Here is a 22029-nt window from a genome sequence, read left to right on the forward strand (position 1 = left end):
CGCGCCCTGGGCCAACCAGCACAACTCCTGAGGAAGGGCCTGGGGCGGGGCCTCCGGGGCGTCCAGAAGGGGGCATCGTCTCCACAGACGACAGCACCACGCGTGCGGCTGCCCCCAAAGACGTGGGGGTGGGAGGCCGAGATTCTGACCACCGTGTGCAGAACTAGGTCAGCGTGTGACGACGTGTCAGCTTAGAATAAAGAAGTTTAAGAAAAAAAATCTAGGGGCAGGCATTTGGCCCAGCAGTTATGAGGCCACACCTCACCTCAGAGTACCCGGGCTCGAGCTCCCACTCCGGCTTCCCAGCTTCCCGCGAATGTGCACCTGGAGGCGGCAGTGACGCGAGGAACCGGGTCCCGCACCCACTTGGGAGACCCACATCGAATCCCCAGCTTCAGCCCAGCCCCTGCACGCTGAGAGCTCCACGCAGATGTGCAGTGTGGCCATTCACTGTGGCTCTGCCTGTCCCCTGTGTCACACACACTGTGCTGGGTGTGGCCTTTCACTGTGGCTCTGTGTGTCCCTGTGTCACACACACTGTGCCGGGTGTGGCCTTTCACTGTGCTCTGTGTGTCCCTGTGTCACACACACTCTGCCGGGTGTGGCCTTTCACTGTGCTCTGCCTGTCCCCTGTGTCACACACACTGTGCCGGGTGTGGCCTTTCACTGTGGCTCTGTGTGTCCCCTGTGTCACACACACTGTGCCGGGTGTGGTCTTTCACTGTGCTCTGTGTGTCCCTGTGTCACACACACTGTGCCGGGTGTGGCCGTTCACTGTGGCTCTGTGTGTCCCTGTGTCACACACACTGTGCCGGGTGTGGCCTTTCACTGTGGCTCTGTGTGTCCCCTGTGTCACACACACTGTGCCGGGTGTGGCCATTCACTGTGCTCTGTGTGTCCCCTGTGTCACACACACTGTGCTGGGTGTGGCCTTTCACTGTGGCTGTGTGTGTCCCTGTGTCACACACACTGTGCCGGGTGTGGCCTTTCACTGTGCTCTGCCTGTCCCCTGTGTCACACACACTGAGCCGGGTGTGGCCTTTCACTGTGGCTCTGTGTGTCCCTGTGTCACACACACTGTGCCGGATGTGGCCTTTCACTGTGCTCTGTGTGTCCCTGTGTCACACACACTGTGCCGGATGTGGTCTTTCACTGTGGCTCTGTGTCCCCTGTGTCACACACACTGTGCTGGATGTGGCCTTTCACTGTGCTCTGCCTGTCCCCTGTGTCACACACACTGTGCCGGGTGTGGCCTTTCACTGTGCTCTGTGTGTCCCTGTGTCACACACACTGTGCCGGATGTGGCCTTTCACTGTGCTCTGCCTGTCCCCTGTGTCACACACACTGAGCCGGGTGTGGCCTTCCCTGCAGTGTTCTGCCTGTCCCCAGGTTTGTACAGAGAAGCACCACTGTGTCAGGGCTGGGCATTCAGCACAGGCGCAGGAACACAGGCCCCACACAGCCTGAGTGTGCAGCGGGCAAGTCCTCTGTGACATTCACACAACGGCAACACGTGCGCTTCCGAGCTGTTTTACCAGGACCTAAACACAGCAGTGCCCAGTCCCCATGAGCGCTCCTGGGAGCAGGGGAGCCTGCAGTGCGAGAACACGAGGGAGCACAGGACTCCCACAGGGACAAAATGGACGGGGCCGGACGGAGGGGGCTCCCCTGGCCAAACGACAACAATGGGGGCCACAAGATGGGGACAACAAACCTCTGGCAGGCTGCAAACGAGGGGCGAAATCAAACGAAGGTGGGAACTGCCGACCTTCCCAAAGCCGGAATAATTACAAGAGAACTCTACCGCCAAGGACGTGCCCACAAGCCAGACAATGCAAAAGGAACGGACGCGCTCCTAGGAACAAACTGCCAGATCAGGCTCCGGAAGCGTCCGTCCTTCACAGCCCGCAGCCAGCGAGTGACTGTGTCAGCAATCAAACTTCCCGGGAGGGCCGGCACGGCGGAGCAGCGGGGTAAGCTTCCGACGCCGCATCCTGTGGCAGAGCGCCAGTTCGAGTCCTGGCCGCTCTGCTTCTGACCCAGCGCCCTGCTGATGTGGCTGGGAAGGCAGCAGAAGGCGGCCCACGAGCTCGGGGCCCGCCACTCACATGACAGACCAGAATGCGGTTCCTGCTCCTGGCTTTGGCCTGGCCCAGACCTGGCTATTGTGGCCATTTGGGGAATAGGTCAGTGGATGGAAGTACATTCTCTCTCTCTCTCTCCTGTCTCTGTTGTTCTCCTCTTCAAATGGATAAATCAGACATTTTTAAAAAGAGAAAAAAAGAAAACCTCTTGGGGCCAGCGCTGTGGCGTAGTAGGTTACGGATCCACCTGCGGCACGGGTTTGAGTGTCCGCTGCTCCAGTTTCGACCCAGCTCCCTGCTGAAGGCCTGGGAAAGCAGTGAAAGATGGCCCAGGAGCTCTGGGCCCTGCACTTGCGTGGGAGACCTGCAAGAAGCATCTGGTTCCTGGCTTCGGTCTGGCCCAGCTCCAGCTGTTGGGGCCATTTAGGGAGTGAACCTGCGGACGGAAGATCTCTACCTCTCAAATAAATAAATAAGTCTTTTTTGTTTAAAAAAAAAAAAAAGGGACCAGCAATGTGGTATAGCGGGTAAAACAATGCTGGCATCCTATATGGGTGCCAGCTGGAGTCCCAGCTGCTCCACTTCCAATCCAGCTCTCTGCTGTGGCCTGGGAAAGCAGTAGAAGATGGCCCAAGTCCTTGGGCCCCTGCACCTGTGTGGGAGACCTGGAAGAAGCTCCTGGCTTCAGATCGGCGCAGCTCCAGCCGTTGTGGCCAGTTGGGGTGTGAACCAGCAGACAAAAGACCTCTCTCTCTCTCTGCCTCTGCCTCTCTGTGACTCTGCCTTTCAAATAAATAAATAAATCTTTAAGAAAGAAAGAAAACCTTCCACAGGGGATGGCTGTGGTGCCGTGGGTCAGGACACCTGCTTGGGATGCTGGCATCCCATATCAGAGGGTCTTGTTCAAGTCCCACCTCTACTTCCAGTCCAGCTTTCTGTTACTGCACCTGGGAGACAACAGATGGTGGCCCAGGTACTTGGGTCCCTGCTACCCAGGGAGACCTGGCTGGAGTTCCCAGCTCCCAAATTTGTCCTGGCCTGGCCCTGGCTGTTGCAGGCATTTGGGGCATAGATACGGACAGAAAGATCCTCATCAAAACATGAGCAAACCAACAGTACTGGAAGATCCTGCCCCACAGCCAAGGGGGATTCACCCCAGGAACACAAGGGTGGTCCAATCAACACAGCACGGGAAGAAAAGGAAGAAAAACCCACACGGCGTTCTCAACAGTCAGAAAAGCATCTGACAAGAATCAACACCTGTTTGTGATAAGAAGAAATTTGTAAACGAGGATTAGATGATGTGATATAATAAGAAATTATGTCTGGTCACTCCCCCGGTCCTGGCACAGAGCTTTGAAGACCTCTGTGATGGGGCTGGCACTGTGGCGTAGTGGGTAAGGCTGCCATGTGCAGAGCCGGCATCCCACATGGGTGCCAGTTCAAGTCCCGGCTGCTCCACTTCCGATCCAGCTCCCTGCTAATGCACCTGGGAAAGCAGTGCAATATCGCCCAAGCGCTTGGGCCCCTGCACCCATGTGGGAGACGCAGAACAAGCTCCCAGCTTCTGACTGGGCCAGCTCCGGCCACTGCAGCCACCTGGGGAGTGAACCAGAAGATGGAAGATGCCGCACTCTGTCTCTCCTTCTCTGTAACTCTGCCTTTCAAATAAATAAATCTTAAAAACAAACAAACAAAACCACCTGTGACTTCTGAGTGGCAGTGGCACTCTGGTTTAAGATTGGCTGTCAGCCTGGGTTCCTCACACAGGAGCCTCTCAGGCTCTTGTGATCCAACGTGACAGGAGCATCTAGTTTTCATGTTCACACGTACTGTCTGCACAAAACTGCAGAGCTGTGGTGTCAGAGACAATCAGAGTGCTTCCTTCCAAAAGGAGCCTTCCTTAACCGGATAAAGGGCACGTCTGAAACCTCACAGCTGACACCGCACTCGGCGGTGAAAAGCTGAAAACTTGCCGCAGGGTCAGGACACCAGGAAGCCATGTCCACTAGTGCTGCCCCACGAGGTACTGGAGTCCTCGCCAGGGCACAGAAGCAAGAACAGGAGGGGCCGGAGTGGCGGCGCAGAGGTCAAACAGCCACTTGGATGCCTGCACCCCTCATCCCAGTGCCTGGTTTGAGTCCCAGCTACTTTGCTTCTGAGTCAGCTCCCTACTGTGCCAGGAGGCAGCAGTGACGGCCTAAGCGCTGAGGTCCCTGCACCCACACGGGAGACCTGGACGGAGCTCCTGGCTCAGCCTGGCCCAGCTCTGGCTGCTGCAGGCATTTGGGGAGGGAACGGGCAGATAGATGGAATCTCTGGAATGTCTATCACTGTATCCTTCAAATAATAAAAAAATAAATAAATGTTCTTAAAGAGTTATTTGTTTGTTTGAAAGTCAGAGTTACACAGAAAGAGGAGAAGCAGAGAGGTCTTCCATCTGCCGATTCACTCCCCAGACGGCCACAACGGCCAGAGCTGCACCGATCTGAAGCCAGGAGCTTCTTCCTGTCTCCCACGTGGGTGCAGGGGCCCAAGGACTTGGGCCATCCTCTACTGCTTTCCCAGGCCATAGCAGAGAGCTGGATCGGAAGTGGAGCAGCCGGGACTCAAGCTGGTGCCCATATAGGATGCCAGCACTGCAGGCAGTGGCTTTACCCGCTATGCCACAGCGCCAACACCAATAAATACATATTTTTAAAAAGACAACTATGGAGGGAAAAACAAGCTTTGTAATAGAAGGACTCGTGCAAATCTCGCAACTGTGAGTTTCATATCCAGAATATGAAAAGAACTCCTACAGCACAACAGTGAGAAGACCAACGCCGGCTCCCGACACAGGCAAGGGACTATCTAGAAAGTTCTCTAAAGAGGGACAGCACCAAGCTCGGGAAAAGGGGCTGAACACCCTGGGTCCTAAACAAACGCAAATAAAACCTCCAGGGACGCTGCACCCCCCAGCAGGATGGCGATGGCTGTGACCCCGAAAACCAGAGGAGCAGCCCAGCGGAGGACACGCAGAAACGTGGGCCCACGTGCACCCGGGGGGCTGTGGAAAGTGGGCGCCACACTCGAACAGCTGGGCAGCCACGCGGAAAGTGAAACAGAAAACCACCACGCGAGCCGGCGATCCCACCGCAGGTGCAAACCCCCAAGAGCAGTGCATCTACACACTGTTCCCAGCCACACGACGGACAGCAGCAGGCCAGTGGGCCCGGCCCCAAACAGCAGACGAACCGTGTCCAGCTGACCCTCACTGTCCGCCCCCCTCAGCCTTCTCGGCTCCAGGCCTGAGTCATTCCCAGACACGCACAGAACGGCAGGCACGAGAGCCGCCCAGCGCGCACGTTCCCAGCCGAGGTCGAGAAAGGGCAGACAGTCGCCAGACAGCCGGCTCGCGGCGAGCCTGTTTCTCAGAACTCCAGCCCCAAGGAAGTGCGTGCGTTTCCTGGCGCTCACCGTCCCAGGACCGCCCGGTCCTTACAGAGCTTCTGAAGCAGCCAACTCGTTCTCCGACAACACTGGCTAAGCACCATCCAGGAAATCACTGATGTGAGCAGAAACCACAAACGGCGCCACCAACTGCGCGACCCCGGGTGACCGGGCACCCAGAGCGGGGTGACCGCCTTCCTCCAGGCTGTGTGCGGGGCTCAGCTCGCTGCTTCCCTAGAGCTCCGTGGGCCAAACGAGCAGCATGGACAACAGCGCCCAGTGAGCTGCATGCAGAGCCTCTGTGCGGGGAGAGACGACGCGGCCACTCCGAGAGCAGAGCCACGAGAGACAACGCAGCCACTCCGAGAGCAGACCCACGAGAGGCAACGCGGCCACTCCGAGAGCAGACCCACGAGAGGCAACGCGGCCACTCCGAGAGCAGACCCACGAGAGACGACGCGGCCATGCCGAGAGCAGACCCACAAGAGACGACGCGGCCACTCCGAGAGCAGACCCACGAGAGACGATGCGGCCATTCCGAGAGCAGACCCACGAGAGGCGACGCGGCCATTCCGAGAGCACACCCACAAGAGGCGACGTGGCCACTCCAAGAGCAGACCCACGAGAGGCGACGCGGCCATTTGAGAGCAGAGCCACGAGAGACGACGCGGCCACTCCGAGAGCACACCCACGAGAGGCGATGCGGCCACTCCGAGAGCAGACCCACGAGAGACGACGCGGCCACTCCGAGAGCAGACCCACGAGAGACGACGCGGCCATTCCGAGTGCAGAGCCACGAGAGGCGACGCGGCCATTCCGAGAGCAGACCCACGAGAGGCGACGTGGCCACTCCGAGAGCAGACCCACGAGAGACGATGCGGCCATTCCGAGAGCAGACCCACGAGAGGCGACGCGGCCATTCCGAGAGCACACCCACAAGAGGCGACGTGGCCACTCCGAGAGCACACCCACGAGAGGCGACGCGGCCATTTGAGAGCAGACCCACGAGAGACGACGCGGCCACTCCGAGAGCAGACCCACGAGAGGCGACGCGGCCATTCCGAGAGCACACCCACGAGAGACGACGCGGCCACTCCGAGAGCAGACCCACGAGAGGCGACGCGGCCATTCCGAGAGCACACCCACGAGAGGCGACGCGGCCATTCCGAGAGCAGAGCCACGAGAGGCGACGCGGCCACTCCGAGAGCAGACCCACGAGAGACGACGCGGCCGTTCCGAGAGCAGACCCACGAGAGGCGACGCGGCCGTTCCGAGAGCAGACCCAGGGCAGAAGCCAGTCCCAGATGTGTGGCCCCTGCAGGAACTGCTCTGATAATAAACAAACCCCAAGGAACCTGGCCTTTTTTCTCGCTTTTTTATTTTTCTAATTTTTTATTTGAAAAGGGAGAGAGACACAGAGATGGAGACAGAGAGACATCTTCCATCCACTGGCTCACTCCCAATGCCTGCAACAGCCAGGGTCATCGAAGGCCAAAGCCAGGAGCCTGGAAGTCCACAGGTCTTCTTGCGCGTGAGTAGCAGGGACCCAAAGACTTGAACCGGCTGCTGCTGCACAGGTGCACAGCGGCAGGAAGCTGGACCGACGCAGCAGCCAGAGCTGAAGTCAAGCACAGTTTATTCCAGTGTGGGACACCGAAAAGCGAAACACCGGGCCAAACGCCCCCTCGACCCTCGAGACATCCTTTCAGGGCCGGTGCTGTGGCATCGTGGGTAAAGCGGCCACACGCAGTGCTGCCATCCCATATGGACCCTGGTTCTGGTCTCAGCTCTCCACCTCTGATCCAGCTCTCTAATGCACCTGGGAGGCGGCAGGTGCGGGCCCCAGTGGCTGGGTCCCTGCCACCCACGTAGGAGACCCGGATGGAGTTTCTGGCTCCTGCTTTGCTGTGTGGCCACTTGGGGAGTGAACCAGCAAAAGGATCTGCCTCTCTGTAACTCTGCCTTTCTAATAAAATGAACAGATATCAAAAGAAAAAGAAATCTTCTCCGGCCAGCAAGGATTCTACAGCCAGAACAGCTCAGACATCAGCGCGCGTGCGTAAGTGGCCCTGCCCCTGGGCGGGCGCTGGGGGGCAGCGGGCAGAGCAGCAGACGCCGGTGCCTGTGTGTGCAGGGAGGGGAAGGTCAGTGTGTCAGGGGCCAGACACGCAAGCCTCGGCGGCCCTGGAGCCTGACCTGCTCCCGAGTCTCACAGCCCGCCCAGAGTGAGCCTGAAGCGCCCACCCCCGCCCACCCAACACCCCCGCCCAGGGCCGCCGAGCAGGTTCCACAGCTGGACTCAGCGGCCCCTGAGATGCGCACCTGCTGGCCTCCCTTCACACTCACTGGAGGCTGCTGAGAGGCACGCCTGCCCCGGGCCTCGCCCCGCACATCCGAGTCAGGCACCTGCTCCGGATGGCGACTGGTCACCCCGTGCACGGGGGGACCCCATCCCACACACCCCTCAGGAGGAGCCCGGTTTTGGTGAACCCCACTCAGCCCACGCGGGGAGGCCTTTCCCTTGAGAGCTAGCTGAGTCACACGGGTTGAAATGCACTGGTTCCCGGGAGGCAGCCCGAGTGCCGGCTGCAGAGTGCAGAACGCGGGCGCATCTGCCACGCATCTCCGGCGGGCCAGGGCACAGACCCGGAACCGCTACAAGGAGCAGGGCGCACCCGCAGGCCACCCAGCAAGACCTCCTTCCTGAAGGCCACGCTTGCAGCCACGCCAGCCTGAGCCGGGAAATGCCACCACCGGCCCCATGGTGGCGCCCGTGAGAGCGCGAAGAGGCAGGCGATTTTCCCGTTTCAATTAGTAGGGGAATTTAAAAAAAGCTTAGATGCTGGAGATGGATGGTCACAACCCCTGACCGTAACCTCACCCAGAGTACCCTCATTAATATATAATTAATATAATACACAATAACTAATATCAGTTGATTAACATTGACGCATATGAGGGCACTTTGGAGAGTTCGTGGAAATGTGATTAAAAGCCAGGTTCACACTGGTGTGAAAGCCAGGTTCACACTGGTGTGAAAATTTCTGGAGTCCCCGCACACAGGGAGTCTTCAAAGTGTGCACGGAGAAACGACACGTGCAGGTGAAAAGCTCTGCACCGAAATGCACCTATCCCGTGATTCTGCTCTCCCAAGACCGGCTGAAGTCCCCACGTGACCGCTCTCCCCAGACGCCTCTCGTGCACACCTGCCTCCCCCTCAGCCCTACTCAGAGCTCCTCCCACGCAGAAGCAGCAGCGGGCCACGGGGACCAGCTCAGCCTGCCCCACAGCGGGCACTGCTGTGACACATTCCGCGGGCCGCTGACCTGGGCAGGATGTGGCCGGTCGCTTCCCCAGGGGAGCTGCACCCATGCACTCCCACCGGCTGCCATGGGCCCACCTGTTTCCCCGGGAATCACCCCCAACCCCCGCACCCCGGGCAGCTCTCCCCCTCAGCGCCGCGTGGTGGCCGCTGCCGCTGCAGGCGCCTACCTTGTTTCTGAAGTGCACCTCGATGGGCATGATGAAGCCAGCGTACCCCGACTCCTCCACCTTGTACGGGGGCTCCTTGCACACTGGGAAGGAAAGGGAAATGCATCGTCAGCTTCAGCGCCCGCACGGCCCCTCTGCGGCCTCTGCCGCCTCCCAGACCAGCAGAGCGGAGCTTGCCGAGGCCAAGCCACCAGAGAAACAGGGTCCCGGGAGCAGCAGGGGCAGGGCCGGAGCAGGGAGATGCCGCCGTGGGGGCTCGCAGCAGAGCACGAGAGGGCACTTGCCCTGCAGCGTGCCATGAAGCCACACAACCTCCACCTCCTGAGCAGCAGGCACCAGGGCGTGGGGGAGGCGTGAGCACAGGGGCCCAGGCTCCAGGCAGAGGGCAGCCTCCAGGCACCATCCTGGCATGGCTCGCTCCCTCACTCTGGGCAGGGAGTACACAGGCCGGGCGATGGAGAATGGTCTCCACGGGGCCTCTCCTCCTGGGCTCTCATTTTTGTTAAAAAAAAATTTACTTATTTATTTATTTTTATTTAAAAAAATTTTTTTTACAGGCAGAGTGGACAGTGAGAGAGAGAGACAGAGAGAAAGGTCTTCCTTTGCCGTTGGTTCACCCTCCAATGGCCGCTGCCACCAGCATGCTGCGGCCGGCGCATCCCACTGATCCAAAGCCAGGAGCCAGGTGCTTCTCCTGGTCTCCCACGGGGTGCAGGGCCCAAGCACTTGGGCCATCCTCCACTGCACTCCCTGGCCACAGCAGAGAGCTGGACTGGAAGAGGGGCAACCGGGACAGAATCCGGCGCCCCGACCGGGACTAGAACCCCATGTGCCGGTGCCGCAAGGCGGAGGATTAGCCTATTGAGCTGCAGCGCTGGCCCTTATTTATTTTTTAATTTTTATTTTTATTTGACAGGCAGAGTTAGACAGTGAAAGAGAGAGAGAGAGGGAGAGAGAAAGGGAGAGAGAAAGGTCTTCCTTTTTCCGTTGGTTCACCCCCCAAATGGCCGCTATGGCCGGCGCGCTGCACCGATCCGAAGCCAGGAACCAGGTGCTTCTCCTGGTCTCCCATGGGGTGCAGGGCCCAAGGACCTGGGCCATCCTCCACTGCACTCCCTGGCCACAGCAGAGAGCTGGCCTGGAAGAGGAGCAGCCGGGACAGAATCCGGCACCCCAACCAGGACTAGAACCTGGGATGCCGGTGCAACAGGCAGAGGATTAGCCTAATGAGCCGCGTGCCGGCCGATTTATTTATTTATTTGAAAGCATTAGAGAGAGAGAGAGAGAGAGAGAGAGAGAGATGGAGAACTTCCATCCACTGGGTCGCTCCCCAAATGGCCAAAAAGGCGGGGGCTGGGCCAGGCTGAAGCCAGGAGCTCCATCCAGGTCTCCCACGTGGATGCAGGGGCCCAAGGACTTGGGCCATCCTCCACTGTTTTCCCAGGTCATTAGTAGGGAGCTGGACTGGAAGTGGAGCAGCTGGGACTCAAACCAGCCCCCGGGGATGCTGGCACTGGAGGTAGCGGCTTCACCCGCTGTGCCACGACACCAGCCCCCTGGGCTCTCCTTTAGCATCCAAGAAGAGCATCTCATGAACCACAGGGATTAAAAACAACAAAAAACCCTAAACAAGCCTGAAATGAACCGCAGCATCAGCACGGGAAGTCGGCCCCCGCAGTCCCGCCGTCCAGGGACCACTGTCCCACCTCCATCAGGGGAAACCCTCCGACCAGGGAGAAGCAAGCCCGCCTCCAAGCCCCACTCTGCAGAGGCCACGACCTCTGCCTGCTGCCTGCGGCTCCTTAAACACTTGAGTGGCCCTACTGGCACATGAAGAGCCCCTGTTCCGTGCCTGTGTCCCAGTGGCAAGGGGAGACGCACACACCCACGAAAGCATTACATCAGGACCACAGACCACTCAGTAGCGCCCACAGGTCTCCTCCAGCCCTCCCTTGCTGGTCTTCCCCAGGAGCGTCTGACACAGCACCTACCCAATCAGCAATTTTAGTACATGGTACAGCAGCAGCAGCCGGCCACACAGGTCTCCCAAACTCGGGATCTCCTGCAGCTGGAGCCCCGCCTCTGGCCATCGCCTCTGCTTCCCCCTTCCGGCAGTCCTGTCCTATTCTGTCCTGGAGTCTATTTCCGCTCCACATGTCGGGGAGGCCAAGCACTGTCTGTGTGGGGCTGGCTTACTTCACCTAACATAACGCCAACCGACAGAGCTTCACCAGGCATCCGCACTAGCAGGTCATTCTTAGGTGGGCCAGAGATTGCTGGAAAAGTTACTGAAACACGACTTTTAAATTAAAACCCTAAGATTTTCTTAAAAACAGAAAACAGAAGCCAGCACTGTGGTGCAGTGCATTAAGCTGCCGCCTGCGATGCTGGGGTCCCACGTGGGCACCGGCTGAGTCCCGGCTGCTCCACTTCCGACCCTGCTCCCTGCTAATGCACCCGGGAAGGCGGTGGGGGAAGGCCCGAATCCTGCAGCCCCTGCACCATGCGGGAGACCGGCTGGAGCTCCAGCCCCAGCCACTGTGGCCATCTGGTGAGTGAACCAGCAGACGGGCAGTCTCTCCCTCTCTCCTTTACTCCGTCTTCCAAATAAATAAATCTTGAAACAAACAAAAGCAAAGGCTGAAAACTTGGTACAGGTTGTCTAACGACCCAAACCCACTTGGCAAGCAAGGGGGTCTGCAGTGCCCAGTGCCCTCCAGGGCCAAAACCAAGAGTGGAACTGTGCGGACACACAGGGTGTGCGCTGGCCTGGGCCAAGGGCACCATCCACAAGGCTCCCTCCACCTACCCGCTCCCCTCTCTCCCAGCCCACCTTGGCCCCCTCCTCCCTCAAAGCCCAGCTCAGCCCCCTGCCTGCCACAAGGGTCTGGGAGAAGGGGCCTGGTGCAGGACCGGCTCGCTGATGAGGGAGTGATGCTCCTGAATCAGGCCCGGGCCCCACTGCGGTGCAGCCTCCCTGGAGGCCACCAGTGTCCCCGGCTGCCCCTGCTGGACACTTGGCACCATTAGGGGCTGCAGGTGAACCCAAGCAGTGACTGCACCCACTCCTTCATTCGCTGTACCGCCCCTGGTCTCGGCCAGTGCCAGGGGCTGGGACAACAGGTCACGAGGAACCCTGCCCTGTGGCTTACTCCTCGGGGAGACGCCGCCCTCAGGCAAAGGGGAGCAGGGGCAGCCCTCCTGCAGGGAGAGCTGCCCAGCCCACATCTGTCCACAGCCTCTTCCCGGGACACGGAGGGGGACCTTGGATGTGCCCCCCCCAAAAGTCGCTCCCCTCACCCCTCCTATAGCTGCACCTCCCCCACAGCTCAGGCCCCAGCTGCCCCGAGGAACTGAGGTCCCTGTTGCCAAGTGCCATTAAGTCCACCTCCAGCTGCTCTGGCTGCCATGCCCAGACCCCGCCAGTCTCCCGGGCAGCCAGAACACTTATCTGCATCTAGCTGTGCCCCAGGGCCTGCCCACGGACCTCAGGGTCAACTGCGGCCCTCTGCACGGCCCACAAGACGCCTTGTCACCTCCAGCCTCGAGCCGCACGATCCAGACGCAGCGAGCCTTCCTCCAGGCCCACAGCTCTGAGCCCCACCTTCACCCCCTGCACCGCTCCACTGCAGGAAAGGTCACTCTGTCCACCTCTGCCCCCCACCTCCGAGCCACAGGCCCTGCCGCACTCCAGGGCGGAATGCTTCCCTGCTGAGTGGGCCCTGGCCATGTCTCTGCCGGCTGGCACAGGTCAGACCCTCGGTCCTGTCTGGCCGGGGGGGGGGGGGTCCCTCCTGCCGCATGACAGCAGCTCAACCCCACGGAGGGGGCACTCTGCAGTGGGCTCTCCAGCAGAGGCTGCACACCTGGCAGGCACCAGAAAGCCGGAAACCTGCCCTGCACCTAAGCAGGAAAGAGGTGGCACACAGAGGAAGCGGGGCCTGTTCTCCCTGCACCCCCCCCCCCCCCCAGGAGAGCACGGGCAAGGACAGAGGCCTGGAATATCATCCACAGATCCGACTCCATGCCCATTTCCTCCCACCAGCCCAGCCCTCAGTGCTGGCCTTCCAGGTCACCTCTCTCCAAAGCTGAGGGTGATGTCACATCTCACCATCCCCACCAGACCACCCCGCAGCAAAGGGACCCTGTGCTGTGCTTCTCCGTCTCCCCGTGGGGCTCCCACACAGCTGGCCTTCTCCCGAGGTGGCCAAGAGGGACGGACTGTGTGCTCCAGAGAGAGTGCCCCTTCCAGGCTGATGCCCACCGGGGTCAGAGCAGAGAGAGAGAGGGAGCTTCCGGCAGGCAGAACCGGCCGAGGATGAGCCGGGCCCAGAGCAGGACGAGGGGGGCAGGGCAGAGCGAGGGCAGGGGCAGGAGGGAAGCTAATGGTGGGCCGGGGCTTCTCTCTGGGGCGACAGGGAGGTGCTGGAACTGCTCGTGCCGACAGGATCAGTGGTGAGGGCTGCAGAACCTCGCACGTTAAAGGGCTGACTGGTTTGGTGTACGCATTTTCTCTCAGTGAAGCTGTGACTTAAAAATGCAGCCAGGGCAGGTGTTCGGCCTAACAGTTAGGCCACCACTTGGGATGCCCACATCCAACATCTGCTTGGTTCGAGTCCCAGCTCTGCTTCAGATCCCGGCTTCCTGCTAAGGCACCCGGGGAGGCAGCAGTGAGGGAATATCAGCTGACCGAGGTCAGCTGGGAAGTGAACCAGCAGATGCAATCTCCATCCATCAATCAATCAATCAACCCCTCCCCCCCCATCTCACTTTGTTACCCCGCCTACCAACAATAAATAACAAGGAGAAACGGAAAGACTATTCTGGGAGCAGCAGCCCTGAGGGTCCTCCCCCCCTTGCTAGGCACCCTGAGCCTACAGGTAACAGGAGCTATCCTGCCCTGCCCTAAACACAGTCCCTAAGGAAGGAAGGGCTCAAGGAAGCAACTTGGAGACAGCAAGAGAACGGGAAAGAAAGAGGGAAGCGGGGCAGGGGCGGGGGCTGGGGCGTGCTGGGTAAAGCTGCCTGGGAGAGCAGTGAAGATGGCCAAGTGCTTGGGCCCCTGCACCTGTGTGGGAGGCTCGGAGGGAGCTCCTGGCTTCGGAAAAGCACAGCTCCGGCCGTTGCGGCCATCTAGAGTGAACCAGCGGATGGAAGACCTCTCTCTCTCTGCCTCTCTGTAACTCTGCCTTTCAAATAAATAAACTATTTTTTTTTTAAAGGTGCGACGTCGAGAATGAGGCAGTGATTGGGCGAAGGCGGAGAGCAGCTCTCGCTTGTCAGGCAGCTCCTGCGTTCCAAGCACTGCTCATGACGCTCTACACACACGCGTCCACTCTTAGAACTTCATAGGGCAGACTCGACTATTCCCACCTTACAGATGAGACTTAGGTACAGAGAAATGGCACAGGAACCGGGTCCACACTGGGGTAGCAGGCTGAGCTGTCACTCGCATCCCAGGGGATGCCGTGGGTGCACAGGTTCCAAGTCCCAGCAGCCCCGTTTCTGAGCCAGCTCCCTGTCAACGCGGCTGGGCAAGCAGCAGCAGATGGCCCAAGTGGGGTCTCTGCACCCCTATGGGAGACCTGCATGGAGCCCCTGTCCCCTTGCTTCAGCCTGGCCCAGCCCTGGTCACTGTGACCACTTGGGGAGTGAATCTGTGGATGGACGCTCTCTCTGCCTTTCAAATAAGTCAGTCTTAAAACAATAAGCAGAGCCGGCTGCTGGGGTCTCGTCTGTCCCCTCCTCCCCCGCCCCGCCATCCTGACCTTCTCCCTGCTATCCGCAGGGGACGCCCTCCTTCCAGGTCAAGCGCAGCCCACCCAAGGAGCCGCTCGAGGGGGCTGCCCCCATCTCCACTTTGCCACCTGCGGAGGTTTCGAGGGCAGAACAGAGGTTCTGGTGGACTGTCCTCTTCAAGTTCCTGAGAATAAACCTATCACAGCTGCTCTTAGTTACCCACGTGGGGTGACCCAGGCATCATTTCAGGCACCTCCAGGTGTAACGTGCGTGGCGTGAGCTGGGACACCAGGTTCTCAGGGGAGACTACTCTCCTCGGCCCGGTTCTGTTACGTGTGCAGTCTTTGTGTTCCTGGACTGCACAGCTGCCCTTCTGCTCTAAGTCAGTTACATGAATCTATCGAGATAGTCCCAAGCTTCTCACGGCTCTGTCATCACTCTTGTTGCCACCTTTCGTGGTTGGTGGGCACTTCGGCCTGGGCTAAGCTCTTACGGACATTAAAGTACTCACTGGGCACCACACTGTCCAGGAACTTGTGCCTTGCAAACAGCAGGACGTGCAGCGTTACTTTGGTTCTGTGACTGGTACGGGATCCCTAAACGGATCTGTGACCTTTGGCTTTCTGAACAGGATACTTTGGGGAGGAAATGCGTGGTTTGCACACAAGGAGACCTGTTTGCTCAGTCCATCAAGTACTCCCACTGCCCACGGCCAAGGAGGTGCCCCACCTCCTGCTGGAATATAATTAAAGGGAGAAAAGCACTGTGGGAAATGTGTCTCGCCATGACTTGTTGCCGACATCTTGAGAAGCATTACTGGTCTCTAATAAAAGTAATGGCTTTTTCAGTACATTGGGGTTTTAAATTTTGCTGCTTTTTTACATAAAGCCTGTGCCTTTCTTAGAAATGTAAGATGTAGGCCAGCGCCACGGCTCACTTGGCTAATCCTCCACCTAGCGGCGCCGGAACCCCAGGTTCTAGTCCCGGTCGGGGTGCCGGATTCTGTCCCGGTTGCCCCTCTTCCAGTCCAGCTCTCTGCTTTGGCCCGGGAGTGCAGTGGAGGATGGCCCAGGTCCTTGGGCCCTGCACCCGCATGGGAGACCAGGAGGGAGCACCTGGCTCCTGGCTTTGGATCAGTGCAGCGCCGGCCGTGGTGGCCATTTGGGGGGTGAGCCAACGGAAGGAAGACCTTTCTCTGTCTTTCTCTCACTGTCTAACTCTGCCTGTCAAAAAAAAAAAAAAAAAAAGAAAAAAAGAAAAAAGAAAAAAAGAAAAGAAAAGATATGTAAGATGTAGGGGCCAGCCCTGTGGCGCAGTGGGTTAAAGCCCTGGCCTGAAGCGCCAGCATCCCGTATGGGCGCCAGTTCGAGTCCTGGCTGCTTCTCTTCAGATCCAGCTCTCTGCTATGGCCTGGGAAAGCAGTAGAAGATGGCCAAGTCCTTGGGCCCCTGCACCTGCGTGGGAGACCCAGAAGAAGCTCCTGGCTCCTGGCTGTGGATCGGTGCAGCTCCGGTCGTTGCGGACATCTGGGGAGTGAACCAACAGATGGAAGACCTCCCTCCCTCCCTCTCCCTCTCCCTCTCCCTCTCCCTCTCCCTCTCCGCCTCTCCTCTCTCTGTGTAACTCTGACTTTCAAATAAATAAAATTAAAAAAAAAAAAAAGAATTGTAAGATGTCAATGTATTCTCCCATGTAAATTTTAAACTTCAGGGGCCTATTATGAGATGATACACTTTTTTAAATGAGCAGTAAGTTGTTTGCTTTCTAAAGTGTTTACACCTTAAGCCTTAACGTGTATGTTCATTCATAAAATTGTATTATCTTAATAGGAATGAAGTTATGTGGGACACAGACCACTGTGAGTGTGTACAGATCATGGGCCCGAGACCTGTCTTTAAGGAAACCTAGAATACGTAAGTTGTATTTTGAAAAAACATACTGAGCTCAAAGTTTCTTTTTTCTTTCTTTTTTTTTTTTTGACAGGCAAAGTGGACAGTGAGAGAGAGAGACAGAGAGAAAGGTCTTCCTTTGCCGTTGGTTCACCCTCCAATGGCCGCCATGGCCGGTGCACTGCGCTGATCCGATGGCAGGAGCCAGGTGCTTCTCCTGGTCTCCCATGGGGTGCAGGGCCCAAGCACTTGGGCCATCCTCCACTGCACTCCCTGGCCACAGCAGAGAGCTGGCCTGGAAGAGGGGCAACCGGGACAGAATCCGGCGCCCCGACCGGGACTAGAACCCGGTGTGCCGGCGCCGCAGGCGGAGGATTAGCCTACTGAGCCGCGGCGCGGGCCAAGTTCAAAATTTCTATCTGAGCACTGTTCATGCTATAAAAATGTAATGGCGAAAACTGGGTATATGCTCTATTTCTAGATGACCTGCTGCACTTGATATGTGAACTAAAACTGTGCTGGGAGCAGGGACTTGGGGATTTCTAACAGATGTGTAGTTTACTTAGTGATTCTCTTACACGCGGTATAAGCTTCCACGACTCCAGTGGTTTAGCAGGAATTCAGAGTGTTTCCCGTGAACGTCTTGAAGCGCCCTCACGCATCAGCAGAAAGAGCCCGGTTCACCTAGAGGCCTTCGTGTGTGTGTGGGGGGGGCACTGCTCCTGGTGAGGCGTGTCTGCTCTCCTGTGCTGCTCTCGCTGTGTGAGCGCAGGTCGAGACCTCGTCTCCTTGTGAGCAGAGAACAGGCCACTGGTTTTGTTTTGTTTGCAGACCCTTTTCAGAGGGTCACACAAATTAAGATCACCTTTTACTTTTTAACATTTAGAGTTGATGAAGTTGCTGTCTTGAGTTTAGCATTGATATTGTGAAAATAAATGTGATTCCGATTTAAAAAAAAAAAAAAAACAAAATAAAATAAACAAAAAGGAGGCCGGCGCAGTGGCAGAGCAGGTAAAGTTGCTAACTGCAGTGCCGGCATCCCATATGGACACCGGTTCAAGTCCCAGCTGCTCCACTTCTGATCCAGCTCTGCTGTGGCCTGGGAAAGCAGTAGAGGGTGGTCCAAGTCCTTGGGCCCCTGCACCTGCGTGGGAGATCTGGAAGAGGCTCCTGACTCCTGGCTTCAGATCAGCCCAGCTCCAGCCTTTGCAACCATTTGGGGAGTGAAAGATCTCTCTCTCTCTCTCTCTCTTTGCCTTTGCCTCTCTTTAACTCTGCCTTTCAAATAAACAAATAAACATTTTAAAAAGAAAGAAAAAAAGAAGGAAACAAGAGTCCATGTCATCAGGTCCAAGAAGGTCTGACTTGGACGCTTTCACAGGGAGACCAGAGCTGAGAGCGCTTTCAGGAATCACAAACTCAGGGCGGGGCCCCGACACCAGTCTCCAGGGAGGCTCAAGTCCCTGAAGAGGGTGCGGTGTTCGCACAGAATCGCAGGCGTTCTCCCGCACTTCACATCCTCTCGGTTGTGTTGTCAGAAAAAGGTTTGTTTCTGTTGTGTACAGATGCAATTAAAAAACTTTGTTTCAATCTGCAGTTGGCTGAATCCACAGATGCAGAACCCACAGACATCAGGGCTGATTGGATGTGCGATTTTAAAATTCAATAGAGGGCGGGGCATCCCATCCGCATGCCAGTTCCAGTCCCAGCTGCTCCACTTCTAATTCAACTCTCTACTATGGCCTGAGAAAGCAGTAGAAGATGGCCCAAGGCCTTGGGCCCCTGCACCTGCGTGGGAGACCCAGAAGAGGCTCCTGGCTCCTGGCTTTGGATCAGCACAGCTCTGGCCATTGCGGCCATCTGGGGAGTGAACCAGCAGCTGGAAGACCGCTCTCTCTTTGCCTGTGCTTCTCTAAGTATGCCTTTCAAATAAATAAATAAACCTTTAAAAATAAAAAAATAGGCCAGCACCGCGGCTCACTAGGCTAATCCTCTGGCTGCGGCACCAGCACCCTGGGTTCTGTCCCGGTTGCTCCTCTTCCAGGCCAGCTCTCTGCTGTGGCCCGGGAGGGCAGTGGAGGATGGGCCAGGTCCTTGGGCCCTGCACCCGCATGGGAGACCAGGAGGAAGCACCTGGCTCCTGGCTTCAGATCAGTGCAGCACTAGCTGTAGTGGCCATTTGGGGGGTGAACCAATGGAAGGAAGACCTTTCTCTTTGTCTCTCTCTCTCTAACTCTGCCTGTCAAAAGAATAAAATAAAATAAAAACAAAAATAACGAATAACCTAAGTGCTCTAGAGAAGACAGGCCACCTGCAGAAGGGTGGGACCCAGCAGTCTCGTAGTTTTCAGAAGATAATGAAGCGACACCCTCAAAGCTCTCGACAGTGATGCTCAAACCCAGAGTGCTGCACCCAGTCCAACTGCGCCCGTGAGAAGACAATAATGGCATTTCCAAGCATGCTAGGAGTCAATGAGCTTACCAACGTTCCTTAGGGGAGGTCTTAAGTAATTAATCTCCTGGGATATTAACTGAGAAATCACTCTACTAAAAGGAGAAAATAAACCAAGGAAAAGAGGAAGAAATAAAGCCCTCCAGGAGAAGAGTAAAGCAAAGGCCCAGGGGGGCGGCTAAGGAGATGGCTCAAGGGGACGCAGGCCTGATGGAGAAGACTGGCGCAGACAAGAGCAGATGGCGCTACTCAGGGGAACGACAGGAACCAACACCCAGCCTCAGGTGGCAGTGACGGCTCAAGTAGCCGAGTCCCCACCACCCGCCTGGGGACCTGGACTGGACTCCCAGCTCCAGGCTCTGGCCTGGCCCAGCCCCAGCCATTGCAGTCACTGGGGAATGAGCCAACAGATAGCGGTGCTCTGTCTGCTTCTCAAGTAAGTTTAACAGCAAAACAAAAACAACTCCACAGATTAAACAAAATGAGCACAAGGATGGGAAAAAAGAAAAAAAACAGAAACAGAAACAAGAGGAGGAAAGTGTGATGAGGACAACCTACAAAAATGGGTATTGCAAAGTCACAGCCCAAACATGAGCAAATTAAAACAGGGACACGGTCAAGGAACCCACCTGACCTGGTGTGACCTTGGGTCAGGATTTGGAACCCAGAAGAGGGAAGGGAATCCGAGCATCCAAATCAAGCTGAGAGCGGCAGGCAGAGCCCAGAAGCAAATGTTGGGGTCGGCCTGCAACCTGGGCGCGAAGGCCTTGTTATCCTTCATCCGCCTTAACAACGTCAAGTGTAGCTCCCAGAGGCAGGGCTGGAGACAGTGCAAGGAGGAGGCTCCCCCGCCCCTGGTGGGGAGTCAGAAGACACTGACAAAAGTTGATGGGGAGGCAAGGGCCATTCACTTATTCAGTCCTGAGTAAGCACCTCCTGTCTCTGCAGGCACCGGGGGTGTCGCAGCAAACCCCACAGGCACAAATCCCAATACAGGGTCGGGGACGCGGGCAAGAGGAGCAAATGCTAGGTTAGGATGGTGCTAAGGAGAAAGATAAAACAGTAAAAATGAAGCACGTGGCTCTGCACCTGGCAACCAGAGAACAGGGGACTCCTGGGGGACCCCAGAGGGACGGGGCTCACCTCATCACAGCCACAGGGACAATGCAAGAGAAAACCAGCCAACTATACTGTGGAGGGGCAGGGGGGCAGAGGGGACAGTCTGAGATAAATCCTAACCTGATACACACTGTTCACATCTGAAAAAACAAGAAGTAGGAAAGAGATCAGCTGCCGTAGGCCACACACTGCAGAAAGGCCTGGGAAGAGCGCCCAGGGGAGACAACTGGCCAGGAGAGGGGAGAGCAGTTTGGAGCTGGACAGTGTTCTTCCGTTTGTTACAGTGTGCGAACATCTGCCCTAAGAGATACTTTTCATAAGGAGGGAACCAGGCTTTGATTTGTTACAATGTGTGCATATTTGAAGTCAAAGACACTTTTTAAGTAGGCAAAGTACTGCCTCTTAGATTTGATACAATGTGTACACATTGGAAGTAGAAGATTCTTCTGTATCTTTGTGTCTCTTTCATGTTACAAGGCAGGTATATTCTATCAAGAGCTGCTTCTGCAGCACTGCACTACTGGCTCTTTAATCTGTTACAATGTGTATCTGCTCCAAGGAAAGTATCCTTTCGGGGGGCTGCAGTCCCAGCCACCCAGGGAGAGGGCGTTCCCAGCCATCCGCGGCTCTCTCACTGGCAGAGGGGGTTCCCAGCCATCCACAGCTCTCTCACTGGCAGAGGGGGTTCCCAGCCATCCGCGGCTCTCACTGGGAGAGGGGGTTCCCAGCCATCCACGGCTCTCACTGGCAGAGGGGGTTCCCAGCCATCCACAGCTCTCTCACTGGCAGAAGGGGTTCCCAGCCATCCACGGCTCTCTCACTGGCAGAGGGGGTTCCCAGCCATCCGCGGCTCTCACTGGCAGAGGGGGTTCCCAGCCATCCGCGGCTCTCACTGGCAGAGGGGGTTCCCAGCCATCCGCGGCTCTCACTGGCAGAGGGGGTTCCCAGCCATCCGCGGCTCTCACTGGCAGAGGGGGTTCCCAGCCATCCGCGGCTCTCACTGGCAGAGGGGGTTCCCAGCCATCCGCGGCTCTCACTGGCAGAGGGGGTTCCCAGCCATCCGCGGCTCTCACTGGCAGAGGGGGTTCCCAGCCATCCGCGGCTCTCACTGGCAGAGGGGGTTCCCAGCCATCCGCGGCTCTCACTGGGAGAGGGGGTTCCCAGCCATCCGCGGCTCTCTCACTAGCAGAGGGGGTTCCCAGCCATCCGCGGCTCTCACTGGCAGAGGGGGTTCCCAGCCATCCGCGGCTCTCACTGGCAGAGGGGGTTCCCAGCCATCCGCGGCTCTCACTGGCAGAGGGGGTTCCCAGCCATCCGCGGCTCTCACTGGCAGAGGGGGTTCCCAGCCATCCGCGGCTCTCACTGGCAGAGGGGGTTCCCAGCCATCCGCGGCTCTCTCACTAGCAGAGGGGGTTCCCAGCCATCCGTGGCTCTCACTGGCAGAGGGGGTTCCCAGCCATCCGCGGCTCTCACTGGCAGAGGGGGTTCCCAGCCATCCGCGGCTCTCACTGGGAGAGGGGGTTCCCAGCCATCCGCGGCTCTCACTGGGAGAGGGGGTTCCCAGCCATCCGTGGCTCTCACTGGGAGAGGGGGTTCCCAGCCATCCGCGGCTCTCACTGGCAGAGGGGGTTCCCAGCCATCCGCGGCTCTCACTGGGAGAGGGGGTTCCCAGCCATCCGCGGCTCTCACTGGCAGAGGGGGTTCCCAGCCATCTGTGGCTCTCTCACTGGGAGAGGGGGTTCCCAGCCATCCGCGGCTCTCACTGGCAGAGGGGGTTCCCAGCCATCCGCGGCTCTCACTGGCAGAGGGGGTTCCCAGCCATC

General features: G+C 57.8%; 1 long non-coding RNA gene and 1 pseudogene across 4 annotated transcripts in view; one reads left to right on the forward strand and one right to left on the reverse strand.

Moving 5' to 3' along the window:
- The window catches only part of MLLT1 (MLLT1 super elongation complex subunit), a 66545-nt gene that overhangs the window by 33264 nt on the left and 11252 nt on the right, over positions 1-22029 (reverse strand). For all 4 annotated transcript variants that reach the window (XR_007917999.2, XR_007918000.2, XR_007917997.2 and 1 more), the window contains one exon: positions 9009-9091. This is a non-coding gene — a long non-coding RNA (MLLT1 super elongation complex subunit). The remainder of the gene's footprint in view (positions 1-9008; positions 9092-22029) is intronic.
- Positions 11512-15493, forward strand: LOC127490156 (synaptophysin-like protein 1 pseudogene; annotated as a pseudogene).

This window comes from Oryctolagus cuniculus, chromosome 16 (genome assembly GCF_964237555.1).
Source record: "Oryctolagus cuniculus chromosome 16, mOryCun1.1, whole genome shotgun sequence".
Classification (NCBI taxonomy): domain Eukaryota; kingdom Metazoa; phylum Chordata; class Mammalia; order Lagomorpha; family Leporidae; genus Oryctolagus; species Oryctolagus cuniculus.